Here is a 14,459-nt window from a genome sequence, read left to right as displayed (position 1 = left end):
AATGTATGCCATAAAATGTGCCTACTACTAGGCTATGCCTATTTTAGGGTTTATACAAAGACTAATATATGAGCCATAGGCTACATCAGGCTACATTTCCTCTGCCATCCGTATTGTAAATATTCTACCAGTTTGTAAATTCATATTCTTGCAACTGCCAGTAAGATTTGTCAATGAAAATGCTGAAACAACACTGCAGTTTTCTGTCTAAATATAGCCTACAGTTGGGTTGAGCAACTTGAGCTCAAGGAGATTTGGTAGATGGAAAAATGACAACTTTAAGTGATAATAATTTACATGAAGTTGTAGTCACTTCACCTATAGGCTACTCGCTGTGCCCTAGCCAGAGAAAGAGAAAGAGAAAGCAAGTGATTGAGAGAGAGAGAGAGAGAGAGAGAGAGAGAGAGAGAGAGAGAGAGAGAGAGAGACACTGGGGCGGGGGGGGGTATTATACAGTAGACAATAATACTTAAATAAGTCAAATAACCTATAACAAATTCGTTGGCTGACAATTACCCAAATTATTATGTGTCACTCTATCAAACCTGGGTATATGTTTTACCCGATATAATGTATTCCATAAAAATATTTATCATCCAAATGTATTAAATACCACAATACATGACAATTTGAGGTACTGAGTCTACAGTGATGAAAAAGACTATTGTGGGAGTATGGGATTTTTTATTATATATATATTTTTACCTCTATATCACCAAATCCGGGTAAAATTGCCCTGCTTTTGCATGTGATGCATGTGATGTGACAGACAAGACAGTGCACTTTTCATTTGATTCTATTTCTCATACAAAGATGCCATTTCCTGGCCCTGTATCGCAAATGGTCAAATAACTATTTGATTAAGGAATTATATAATATGCCTTTTGTATGCTTTCTACAGCAAAGTGTAGATTTTTGTTAGACATTAGAAATTAAGATTCTCTAAAAAGAAATCAACTAACCTGTTAATCAATCGATAAGCTTATCAAAACGTATCAAATTAACTATTAATGCATTAATCAATAATTCTAAGTATGTTCTATGGTTAAAGGATGGTAGGTATAGGGTACTAGTTCTATAGGGTTAAAGGATGGTAGGTAGGGTACTAGTTCTATAGGGTTAAAGGATGGTAGGTAGGGTACTAGTTCTATGGTTAAAGGATGGTAGGTAGGGTACTAGTTCTATAGGGTTAAAGGATGGTAGGTAGGGTACTAGTTCTATAGGGTTAAAGGATGGTAGGTAGGGTACTAGTTCTATAGGGTTAAAGGATGGTAGGTAGGGTACTAGTTCTATAGGGTTAAAGGATGGTAGGTAGGGTACTAGTTCTATAGGGTTAAAGGATGGTAGGTAGGGTACTAGTTCTATAGGGTTAAAGGATGGTAGGTAGGGTACTAGTTCTATAGGGTTAAAGGATGGTAGGTAGGGTACTAGTTCTATAGGGTTAAAGGATGGTAGGTAGGGTACTAGTTCTATGGGGTTAAAGGATGGTAGGTAGGGTACTAGTTCTATAGGGTTAAAGGATGGTAGGTAGGGTACTAGTTCTATGGTTAAAGGATGGTAGGTAGGGTACTAGTTCTATAGGGTTAAAGGATGGTAGGTAGGGTACTAGTTCTATAGGGTTAAAGGATGGTAGGTAGGGTACTAGTTCTATAGGGTTAAAGGATGGTAGGTAGGGTACTAGTTCTATAGGGTTAAAGGATGGTAGGTAGGGTACTAGTTCTATAGGGTTAAAGGATGGTAGGTAGGGTACTAGTTCTAGGGTTAAAGGATGGTAGGTAGGGTACTAGTTCTATAGGGTTAAAGGATGGTAGGGTACTATAGTTCTATAGGGTTAAAGGATGGTAGGTAGGGTACTAGTTCTATGGGGTTAAAGGATGGTAGGTAGGGTACTAGTTCTATAGGGTTAAAGGATGGTAGGTAGGGTACTAGTTCTATGGTTAAAGGATGGTAGGTAGGGTACTAGTTCTATAGGGTTAAAGGATGGTAGGTAGGGTACTAGTTCTACGGTTAAAGGATGGTAGGTAGTGTCCCTAGCGATGACATCAGGGAACGACAGTTTTCTACCTCTGGTCTGCTTTGAGGCAGGACTCCAGAGAAGAAGGGAAGATATAACCTCATTGTCAGCTCTGTAGCAGTGGCCGGCAAACTGTGTTCTTCTGGATCGGACTAGTGAAGAAACACGGGGAAGGTTGCCGTATATTAGATTAGTCGATGGGTGGCTCTTCCAAGACAGATTTTGCGCTCTCGTTAGAAGGCGGGTGTAAGTGCCATCCAACCGTTTCTCAAATTTCTTTGAAAGTGTCCATGTCTCGGAGCCATAGAGTAGAATCGGCTCAACGGTCGTCCTAAATATTTTTACTTAACATCTTACTAAGCTGGGATGACCAGATGTTATGCATGTCATTGCAGGCTGACCAGGCCATACCCTTCCTATAGTTCCTAGATCTTCTCGTATAGTGCTGCGTCTCTGCCTGTCTCTCATTACTCGTCACTTTCATATATTCCTCTTCCAGTAGTTTTACTTTCTCTGCCCCCCTTCCCCAAACCTCACCCATTATTTCTGTCTACCTCTGAATTCACCCACTGGATCTATCTAGTCTGTCTATCTGCCTGTTTGTCTTTTTAACAGACTGTAAAGTTGTCTCCTTTCCTCTTCACATCACTTCCTTTCTGTCATAAAAATATACATATTGCACCCCCCCCCCATCCCTCTTTTTCCTCTGACATCCCATGATGACATAACACTAGATATTTAATGCCCTGCTCTGGGATAGCCGTGAAAATCCCTGTGAACGAAGCTCTTATTTCATCATGGAATTGCGTGTGTGTGAGTGCGTGCGTGCGTGCGTGCGTGCGTGCGGTATTGTGTTGCCTACTGCTATTGAAACTCCCCCATCATGCTGGCTGGAACTGTACTATGGCTCTGAAGAAGAGTGACCCAACAACGTGTTTTTATCCCATCATGTAATATTTCGTATATATTATTTCATATGAGATGAGAGGAGATGAGATGAGTCTTTATTAATCCCAGAGGGGATTAATAATGTGGCACATAAATAAAGCTAAAACTACTGGACAGACACAAGTGGACATAACCACACAGGACCACACAAGACCAGGACCACCAAGGACCATATGCCATTTGGGGGAGGCAGTTCTTATGCATTTGCATTATAGAGTCTGATAGCAGTTGGCATGAAAGAGTCTGTACCGCTCCGTATGCATTCTCGGGGGGAGTGTGAGCCTACGGCTGAAGGTGCTATATATATATATATATATATATATATATATATTATTGTAGGGGCACACACACACACACACACACACACACACACACACACACACACACAAACACATGTATCCACATAATGCATGCGCATAGAGAGAAAGAAAAAAAGAAATAGAAGCAAAATGTGCATACCATACATACACACTGTCACACTCGCACACACACACAAGGAGAGAGAGAGAGAGTGCAGTGTAGGCTACGCTATATACTTACATACTACAGTAAGAGAGAGAATGAGGTACGCACACTATGTGCACTGCACATGCATGCAGACGCCCATTGCGCGCGCGTGCACACACACACACACACACACACACACACACACACACACACACACACACACACACACACACACACACACACACACAGTGGATCCACTGCCTAACTTACACTGGTGTCTGTTGACGTATAGGTCAGGTGCCACAGTGTTCAGTTACTTCTTTGTTTTGGTCTGTAAAAATCTGATGTAATCACAAGGGTACTGCCTAGGATACAAGAGAGGAGAGATGAATAGAAAAGTGGTAGAGGGGGACATACGGAGAGCTGCTATAGGAAAGCTAGGACAATAAGAGGAGGATAGGATACACTTTATATGCACAGAGGAGAGGAGAGGAGAGGAGAGGAGAGGAGAGGAGAGGAGAGGAGAGGAGAGGAGAGGAGAGGAGAGGAGAGGAGGTGTGAAGGAGTGAAGACAACAATGGGGGAGGAGGAGAGGAGACGGTGGGGATGAGTAGAGGCGTGCAGTGGCACTAGCTGTCCTCACTAGCTAGCTGCCCTACTGGAGCCTATTGCCTGCGATTAGGAAATTAGCGAAAACATTGTGAAACTGTGCTATACAACTACGTTGCTTTATGTTTTCTTACTTGGCCGGTTTAGGCTGAGGTTAGGGTTAGGGTTAGATTTAGCGTTAGTTTTAGGGTTAGTAATAGAGAGGGGGAGAGAGATGGCGGGATAACACGAAGAGCGAAAGGAGATTGAGATGGGAGAGAGCGGCGGAGGCTGTCTCAGCCGGTCTTATCTCAGAGAGCTCTGACAGTGTAATTGCCCTCCAGAGGAGGCCAGATAAGCAGCACTTAAGAGACTCGGTGGTTTAGTAATCACTGTGATTAAGGGCTTGCCCGGCTCAAATAGTAGAGCATGGCACCAAAGACGGTTCCACACTTAGTCGCGCACCGGTGTCGCTAACCAAATAGCAGATCTACAAGCTGACAGAGCGTAGCTGCGCGACACGTCCGTGACCTTGTAGATAGCCTGTTCTTGTGGCGCGACACAGCACACAACAAAATATATCAAGCCCTTAACAGCCACTTTGTGAGCAGGAGTTCAGCTCTGACTGGAGTGATCACAACACAGTGTCGTTTTCTGTCGTTTCATCACACTCTGGGTGGTGAATGACATTCGTGCTGCGACAGCACAACTTGAACCGCCCTCAACTTCGGTGCGGTCTGATGTAGGCTACTGTATTACATTTACACATAGGTGCCTACTGTATTTAGCTGTTGTTTTTGACACAGAGTGACTTTGCAGTGGGTGTTATGCCTAATGTTATACTTCATCATGCTTTTGTAGTATAAATTCAGCTACGTTTTATTTTAATTACGTGCTGGGATTGAAAGGTGCAAATCCAGTTACACCTCAGGCTACTCTGTATGGTAGTGTGTTAATAGTATTACAATATAAATAACACATCTGAAGTGGTAGGAGGTGGTCTCCCCGGTGGGATCGAATCCCGGATAAGACATAAAAGCTAAGGATTTCAGCTTTAAGTCTTTGATGTTGCAAGTTGCTTTGGTCATGATAAGGTCACTGGGATACTATAAGTTGCTTTTGCTGGTGCAGTGTCTGCTACAGAATATCTGCAGCAGCATAGTACAGTGCAGTGAGCCATGCAGCTGGTTTTCAGAATCTTGCCTATAATGTAGGTAAGATGCTGAAAATCAGCTGTCGGTATATAAAATATATATACCCTTTGCCAATGACACGTGGGGCTTGAACCTGTGATGCCTATGTTATTGAATAATCCCATTGTGCAACCAAGGGAAATTTGAGGAGTACAGTGACTGTTAGCAGGGATGGGATGCCACTGTGCTCTGACGACCTGGTACAGTACTTTACTACTTTCCCTAGATGCCTATAACCATTTTGTAAAGAAAATGTCACACTCAGGAATAATCTATTCATTTGATTTGATTGTTCATCTCTAACAGAGCGTTGCAGAGAACATCCAGCCTTCACACACTGATGAAGGCCCTGAACATTGATTCTGTGACATTATCAACATTGTAATCATTATTTCTGAGCGTGACGCAAAAGGACTATTTTTGTGACTGGAAATAGATTAAAATGGGCACATTTCTCTGTGTGACTGTTGTAAATCATTTTTATAGGGCAGTCCAAGATTGGAACCTTCACTGTGACAGTACAGTAAATTGTGCCATCCACATGCTCACAAAGGTAATACAGGGAAAACCTAAATGCCTAGGAGATTGGTTTTTGAGGGGCGCCAGCCCCTCCTATACAATACACAGGTTTAATGTTTGTCTTTAATGTCTGTTTTGTAAACGCCATTGACAATGAAGGGAAAACATACGTCATAATGTACCTCATTATGTCATATACTATATCACCATTATATCACCTAATCAACATGAGTTAGACTTTCATATATTAGCACTTCAAACGGGTGTGATATTTAGTCCAATAATGACACTGTATAATGTTAGAGGGAAAGCTAGTGTTGGATTGTCTACTCTATTGTATGAATGTCTGGATATTTAATGTTCAAATATGCAGAAGTAACTTGAAGTTATTAACTAACTGTAACTATATTATCTGTTGATGACCTGCTCCTACATTTATTTCTAAATGCTAATGTCGTGTCTGTTGTTTTTCCAGGACTCAGTTCGTATTGAGTGTTTTGTCTTTTGTCAGATTGATTGTTATTTGGGGTGCTTCTTGTCAATACGAGGTTGTAGTTGGCCAATAAACTTGGCTCAATAATACCCTGTAGCCTGGAGGGATTGAGGAATTACTACATCCAACAGCCTGGAAGAATGATTCGTCTGCGATTGGCTAGTATGTATTGTTAAGCCAATCAGTCAGTCAGTCAGTCAGTCAGCCAGCCAGTGGCCTCTCTCTCAGTCAATCAGTCAGTCGATCAAACCTGTAACCTTGAAGTAATCTAGACATTAACGGGTGGGGCTGTATGTGTACTGTGTGTGAACGCAAATGTCCGACTTTACGTTGCCAGCTCCCTTGAGTGTGAAATGTCCGATTTAACCCAGATGGCTCAATGTGTGACTGGATGGTGGTGGAGGTGATAGTCCGGTGGAATTGAATTTGACTGTGTTGATAACGCTTCTATTGTCGAGGAGAGAGGAGGTGTTTGGAGAGAGACTCAGTCAAAGACAAGTGAGTCTATTAGAATGGCTTCCGGGTCTAGCCAAACATTTAAGGGCATCGAAAAGGTCACATAGCTTTTTTGTGTTGGCGTGTTTTATTGTGGACCAAGCTGCACTGGTTTTTTCTGAGCACATTTGCACGCAATGCACTTTTGACCCACCTACAGTATAATTATTTGTTGTCATACCCAAACATGTTGCATTCCTGTATTCCTGCATTCCAGCCTTCTATTCTATTCTAGAATCATACTATCATCAGGTTCACAAGTGGCCTTTTTGTCATACACACTGACAATGTTACATTTCAAACTAGAGGCGATGTTAAAGATACTCAGATCGTTCTATTGCACAGCACACGCTCAGTATTTGTACAGTGCTAACATTGTGGCTACATTCCACTTTGTCCTGGACTGATAGACTTGGCAAGAGTTTAATTATTGGTCAGTCAACCTCTCGGCTATAGTGGTCATTGGATGGAGTTAAAAGGGCCACTTCACTTCTTCATCTCACTCCTCACTAATGTTCATGATAAAATAGCACCATTTTTGTGGGCAGTTCAGAAACCCGTCCACCAGTGACATCATCGATGGGGAATCCAAGCGAATAGAAACTGCAGGCTTTCTATTCATGCAAAGTTGCAATGCAAAAATGGAAGCCATCGTTCTCACGATAATAAAGATCTATATTGTTTAAAAAAGATAGTTTAAAAAATGTCTGCCTAACGATGTCACTGGTGGACTGGTTTCTGAACTGCCCACAGCCCTCCTGTGACACAGACTGAGTAGACAAAAATTGAAAGTGGTGAAGTCGTCCTTTAAGAAGACAATATCATTGGTCAGTCCCTACAGTATTTAGAGAGACTCTGTTGTGGTCATTGTCAAGCCCTCAGAAAGGCTGGCCAACGTTGAAGCCGCCATACGTAGTGGTCAGAGCTGGAACTGCAGGTGGGCCCCTGCATTTAGCATGAGGAAACCCCGCTCTGCTGGGGTTTAACATTGGGGGCTCGTTTTTCACTTCCACATTTTGCGGAAGTAGACCGTTCTTCCGGGTGCTTCAAATCGCCACTGAGCAACTTCCATTGAAATGAATAGCAGGGGGCGGGGCAGTCCACTCTCTATCCTTTATAACTCTATGGTTGTTGTCAGTGAGGCACGTGCTCCAGGCTATGGGATCTTATCTCTGTCAGCAGAGCAGACACAGACGTGGAATCACTACTATGCTTGAAGTTTTCTTTTATTTATATACAAATTACACACCTGAAAATATAACATTGTTGTTGCCCATGGCGTACGAAGAGTGTGTGCTCTTTAGGGAAATTAATAAGGAGATTCAATTAGAATTGGATATGACCAGTCAACAATAAAAATATAAAATAATTGCTGTCACATCTCATGTCTGTGATCTTCGGGAGACATACTGTGTACTGTAGGCACAAGCCAGGCCTTCTAGAGATCAGTCTGGCATTTTTCGATCCATCAATATGATGTTATCAACATGCTGTCAGAGATCCAGTGGGAGTTTGCCCCAGTCTTGTTTTTGTTTTGTTTTATTTATGGCCAATCTTGAAACAATGCATCTTTTTTTCATCTCATCTCTTACTGTACAATTTAGTGCAAAGAGTAGAGACTAGAGAGTGAATTTGTACGGTTTTAACCCCCTTTGCCCCACTACCAAGTTAATTATATATATATATATATATATATATATATATATATATATATATATATATATATATATATATATATATATATATATATATATAAGTGTGTGTACACACACACTGTGTACACACACACTGTAGTTACCGTATCTCAGTTTGTTTTCAGCACATACTATCTTGTGTTATTGTAATCTTACCACTTAACCTGTCGTTGGTTGACAAAGATTTGTGGTGCTTTACCTTGCACATTTTAAGTTGCTCTGGTTTTAGCCTGTCTGCTCAATGCCTTAAGGCTTAAATTGTTAATGCCTTCATGTGTCACATCACATGCCATTCTCTCTCCCTTTTCCAGTTGATAAATGGTAAATGGTGCATTTATAGAGCGCCTTTATCCAAGGCGCTTTACATGGATTGTGCATTACATTCACCCATTCACACACACATTCATACACCGATGGCGGCGGAAACCATGCAAGGCACCAACCAGCACATCAGGAGCAATTAGGGGTTCAGTGTCTTGCTCAAGGACACTTCAACACTAACTCTGGGGGAGCCCGGGTTCGAACTGGCAACCTTGCGGTTACCATTCAGCCACCCCTGAGCCACCGCCGCCCGATAAACAATCCAAAGTCCAAATGTTCAACTTCTCACAAAGATGATGCATTTTGCAAACACAAATAAAAATAAACGCTATAGATGTGGAGGTGGACCTGCTATCAAGCATCCCACAACACAGAGGGAATCTGGGCAACATGTATATAAATATGCGCTACAGTGGAAAGTAATCACAGTATGATGCTGCTTTGAAGCCGTGCCCAGAACCTTTTACTTGGTCTGTATCACACCATTGGTTTGTAACTGGCTATGCATACCGATGTGGTGATAGCCCTCTGCCTGATGGCCTCCAGAGCAAGACCTGTATCCATACCGTCGATGTGGTGATAGCCCTCTGCCTGATGGCCTCCCCCCCCTTTTTTCTCTCAAGGTCCATGGGTTTTAACCGGTTTTAATGGTCGGTAACGGAAAATAACAAAATTACTTAAGTTACTTTTCTCAGAAGGTAATCAAGTTGTAACGTTTCTTTTTTTAGGCAGTAATCCATTAACCTAACGACGTTACTTTGTTTAAGTTTAATTTGATTACATTTCCATAAGCACACACTCTTTCCATTCATGATCTACAGTGGTTGTCAACGAGGCGGAGTGGTCCGGTCTGCTGGGGCGCTACGTGACCGGCCCTGCATGCGCGCATGGGAAATAGAATTGGGGACACCCAATTCTGTCCTCGATTTCCCAATCATATTTTTGTTGTACTTTGTTTCATGTCTAATATTTGTCCCAAATGTGCCCTATTTCAGGAACACTATCTGTCTGACTGTGTCTAGGTAGGTCTGCTGTCTCACTTTAGTTCTTGCATGTTAGTGCACTTTCACTAAGACACACAGTCACACTGTGTGTGTGTGTGTGTGTGTGTGTGTGTGTGTGTGTGTGTGTGTGTGTGTGTGTGTGTGTGTGCGTGTGCGTGCGTGCGTGCATGTGTGTGTTAGTTAAAGTGCTGACAGTCTGACGCTGACGCCTGGTGTAAATGCACCAGGTGATGAGCTCATCATTGTCTGTCTGTAAACACTGTCAGCCCTGTTATAGAGTCCTGCATGCATGCGCACACACACTGTTACACACACACCCGCACGAACGCACGCTCACACATACACACACAAACGTATTCCCTCTGTGAGATGTTTCTGTCTTGGAGACTGCATCTCCAAGACAGAGCAATTTCAGTGGGTCGATAACACTTTCACGGCCATCTTGCCCGAGTGCACACACACACACACACACACACACTCCGTTCTCGCTCTTCTCATCTTTTCTCTCTCACCATCTTCCTCTTGTCTCTTTCTATCACTCTCCATTCCTCTGTTGCTATCCATCTTAAGACAAGTACATCCATTACATACAGTACACAGCATTATCCAGAGTGACCTACAAAGTGCAAGATCAGAGTAAATGGCACGAACCCTAGTCAACAGGGTAAACGGTCAAGTAAATAGAGTGGGAAGAAAACAATCAAGTGCTATAAAGTAGCTAGGATACCTGGTGGTAAAGATTCATCCTATAGACCTTATGCAGCCATCTTGCCATTGAGTTAATGGCAGGGTAGCCTCGGAAACCCAGACGTTTTTATTTCCAGGGAGAAAAAAAAGGCTGGGTCCGAGTCCACTTCAATACGGCATACAGCGCAAACGTCGATCACTCTCTGCTGATTTCTGATCGTCTGCACCTTTGTTAAATTGACGCACATGCACACGCACACATGAACACACACGTTGAGGTATTTGTACTTTACGTAGTAGTATTCCCAATTTCCTATACTTTTACTTCTAGTCCACTACATCTCAGAGGCAAATATTGTACTTTTACTCCACTAAAATTATTTGGAAACTTTAGTTACTTTGTAGATTTTGATTATTATTACAAAACATACAGTAACTCACAATGTGTCGCGATGTGACGCATTGTGAGCTTGTAGATCTGCTATTTACAAAATATTTGTATACATTTGAAAACTTGCACCTACCTACATTGTGTACGTTTACTCAAGTAAATATATAATTCCGACCATTTACTTAGTATTTCTAAATTGCAGTATTAAACATTTGAGTACTTGGTTGTAGTAGGTCATGATGACCAATGTTTTGAATTTAATGCGGGGCAGCAGACAAGAGGAAGCCGCTGATGGGATCAGGACCACAAGAGGAAGGTTGAAGAGCAGGCGTGGTGCCGGAGGGGGTTTAGAGCAGTGGTCCGGGGAGTGGGGACCACCAGTGGTCCTTATGGGGGTTCCAGGTGGTCCCCAGCTAAATGATGGAGAGTTGGTAACCAAATGGACCCTTATAGATATTTAACTCTTGAGAGCGTGAAATGAAACCAAATGGACCCGTAAGGGTCAAGAGTTTGCCTGTTGTCTCTTATTGTGGACAAAATCTTATCCAATGACAACAAAATATTCTAAGTTTTGGGTCTGACTGGCTGAATCTCATCCAAAGGTGGTCCTTCATGTGAAAAGGGTTGAAAACCACTGGTCATGCCAGGAGATGACTGAGACTTGGATATCGCTGCTGTCGGGCAGAAACCTCAAATTTTTAAAACTTCTTGTGGGTGAACGCTGTGAATGAACGCCGTACTTAATTGATCCTACTACTACAGCGTCACACAAAAGTCGTAGATCCGCAGGCTCAAAACATGCCACTTGAGCTTGCAGATCTGCTACTTTTGCTCTTTATTTTTTATCTGAATCAGTTTTGCACATAATGAGGTTTCCACCCGACAGTGACGATATGGAGAAAACCAGCCAGAAACATGATACAGAGAGTAGTGAGTGCGATAGAGAGACGGAGAGGGGGAGGAAGAGAGAGGGGAAGGGAGGGAGGGAGGAGAGAGGGAAAGCCTGATCAGTGAGAAAGAGAGCGAGAGAGGGGAAGGAGAGAAGGGAGAAAAATAGTTTATTTCATATACGCAGTACGAGAACCTGAGCACGCTGATTGACGAACGTAACGTGATGCGTTCTTTCATTTCTTTCAATCTGCACTACCTAACAACTAACAAAGACAATGAATGATCATCATTAAAGTTATAGTGCTTGGTCTGAAGGGCCCTTTACTCTTTAAATAATGACTTTCTGAAACGCCTTTGGAGTAAATTCACTGTTGAGCTCTATTATATAGGTACAGTTGAGAGTTGAGAACTGCTTTCAGCAGCAGTGGCTAGCAATGAATTATGGTCACTCCGATCTGGGAACGCAAACACACGCCCGCACATGGGCGGTGTTTGAGAGGTATTTGAATTGAATACAGAAGAAATCTGACACAGAGCTGTGCTGTACCTAAAGAATACCCCAAAGCTACTTCCTCCTGTGCTGAAAAAGACAAAAATAAATAACAGGAACCTACAAAAATGTGCTTTCATAATAATGGAGAGATGAATGCTCATTTCCTCATTGATGCCCATTTCTAAAATTGCACATTGGCAATGTGTAAGTAGCAATGAAAAGAAGAAAACAGAAACATGCACATGCAGTTGCATGTTTACATGTTTATCTGTAATAGTACCAAGTAAGTTCTGTGCCTCACTGTGATTTGTATTCACTGCACTGATGGAGTCAGGCATTGCGGAACTAAGTCGAACAGAAAAGATGGTTGTTTCTTTAATGAAATTCAAAATACTAATCAAATTTAGAGCCTTTTTTTTGTTTGTTTACAAGCATGTTTTCTATTCGGGTTAAGAGTTTTGTAAATGATTGGAACATGAAGTGTATTTCCTGGCCTGAAGTTATTTGATTTTATCTTGACCTTTAACTACTATGCAAATCCTAATGAACAACTTGTATAAACAGTTTAAACATAATGTATGCCCTCTGCCCCATCGCAAACAACATGCCATTGAGGTCCTGCCAGCCCAGTATGCATGACTAAGTAAGTTGCCTGTGCATAGCGGTCAGCGGACAATGAGGCCATTAAAGATTCCAAACACTAAACTATGATAAGCAGCAAGCATCCTAGCCCGGTTTGCCCTTTCAGAAAATAGCTCATTACTTGTAGATATCTCACATGAATGAGGAAAACATTTTCACAAATTATTCTTCACACGCAAGCTTGGCTTTTCTCTGTAATGTAATAAAGCGCAAACAAGGTTTGGGTTACAATATACAATATTGCCGTTTAACAATACAGAGGATCTGATGCAACCTGGAATCATGGTAATTGTATTGAATTAAGAGTGATGTTGAAGTTATATTTAGTTAGTTGAAAGAATTCCAATAAACTTTGCTACAGACTGTTCAGTCACTGTTTTACTGTATGTTCTTTTTTTCTTGTTTTCTGTTTACTGAAGAGCTACAGAGGTTGAGACCCATGTGACTGAACAAAAACTCGAGCAATGAATACTATTGGGAGACGGAGCTTTTCAACACTTTAGTTTACCAAAATAAAGTGCCATCTTTAATTCGTTGAACACCTATACAAGTTTACTGCCAAAGATATTGATTGTTGGAATTTAGAGAAAACTGAAGGAAGGAGACAAGGAGTGTGGTGCAATAGCCTACTATTGGGGAAAATTATTGTCTTTGTGGAACTGAATGGACTTGACATGATTTCCTGTGGATCTACCGTCCATGTGGTTTTTACCTTTGAAAGGTACGGCCCTTTGTGGACTACAGTACTGTGGTTGAAACTGAAGATGTATTGAGACTCTGTTTGCACTTTATATCATGTACGGGCGCATGTCTTTGGTCTGACGTCCTAACAGTATGCCACGCAATAGTCCGACACACTACCCCAAACCCTAACCTAAAGCTAACCGCACGCGGAAGCCACGGGTGAGTCCCCATATCATGTACAATGCACTGATAATCTCACAACTTCAATGTCTGATCTCTTGACTCTTGTACATACAGTAACTGCTGCTATGTGGAGCTTGTAGAAGAGCAACTATTTTCGGCAAATGTTCCCACCCGGAAAGACATACTAGGGTTCAAGTGGCTAATTAGACATAATTTTGACTTGGTTTGTCTCACCGTCACCACATTTCACACGACAAGCACCACACCAGAACAGAACGGACCAATCAGACGGGTGCTGATGGAACAGGAAGTGACACAGGAAGCAGCTACATCCTGGCATGCAGGCAAACACCACAGACACACATTTATTGCATAATCGGCTGATATGTGCGTGACATCATCATCATACCCAGAAGTTATGCGGGAATGCCTACTGAGTGGCAAAAAAATACTTTCTGGCCTTGACAGCACATCCAAACAGAAAAGTCATATTTGATTGCAAATTCACTTTGTCACTCACTTTGCCACTCGATCTGCCATTCACTTTATGCATGCACATACCCTCTATTGATCTGAGCAGGTCTATTACTAAGTATTTTCCCTTAAAGGACATCTAATCTAACCGAAATAGATTAGACTAATGCACTAATCTAATCTAGCAGCCATTGCTACTGCAGTTTACAGGTACTAGGTAAACAAGGTGGACGTGTTTAAAGTGCTACAGTATAACATGACACTCAGAAAATACCTCTCAGCCAATCACAGTGCAAGG

General features: G+C 42.0%; 1 protein-coding gene across 2 annotated transcripts in view; it reads left to right on the top strand.

The window, feature by feature from the left end:
* Nucleotides 1-14,459, top strand: part of gpr4 (G protein-coupled receptor 4) — a 56,902-nt gene that overhangs the window by 266 nt on the left and 42,177 nt on the right. The gene's annotated exons all lie outside the window — the stretch shown is intronic.

The sequence above is a fragment of the Protomyctophum bolini genome (genome assembly GCF_963924005.1).
Source record: "Protomyctophum bolini genome assembly, chromosome: 9".
NCBI lineage: Eukaryota > Metazoa > Chordata > Actinopteri > Myctophiformes > Myctophidae > Protomyctophum > Protomyctophum bolini.
The sequence above is the reverse complement of the archived record's forward strand: the minus strand, read 5'-3'. Positions and strand labels throughout refer to the sequence as shown.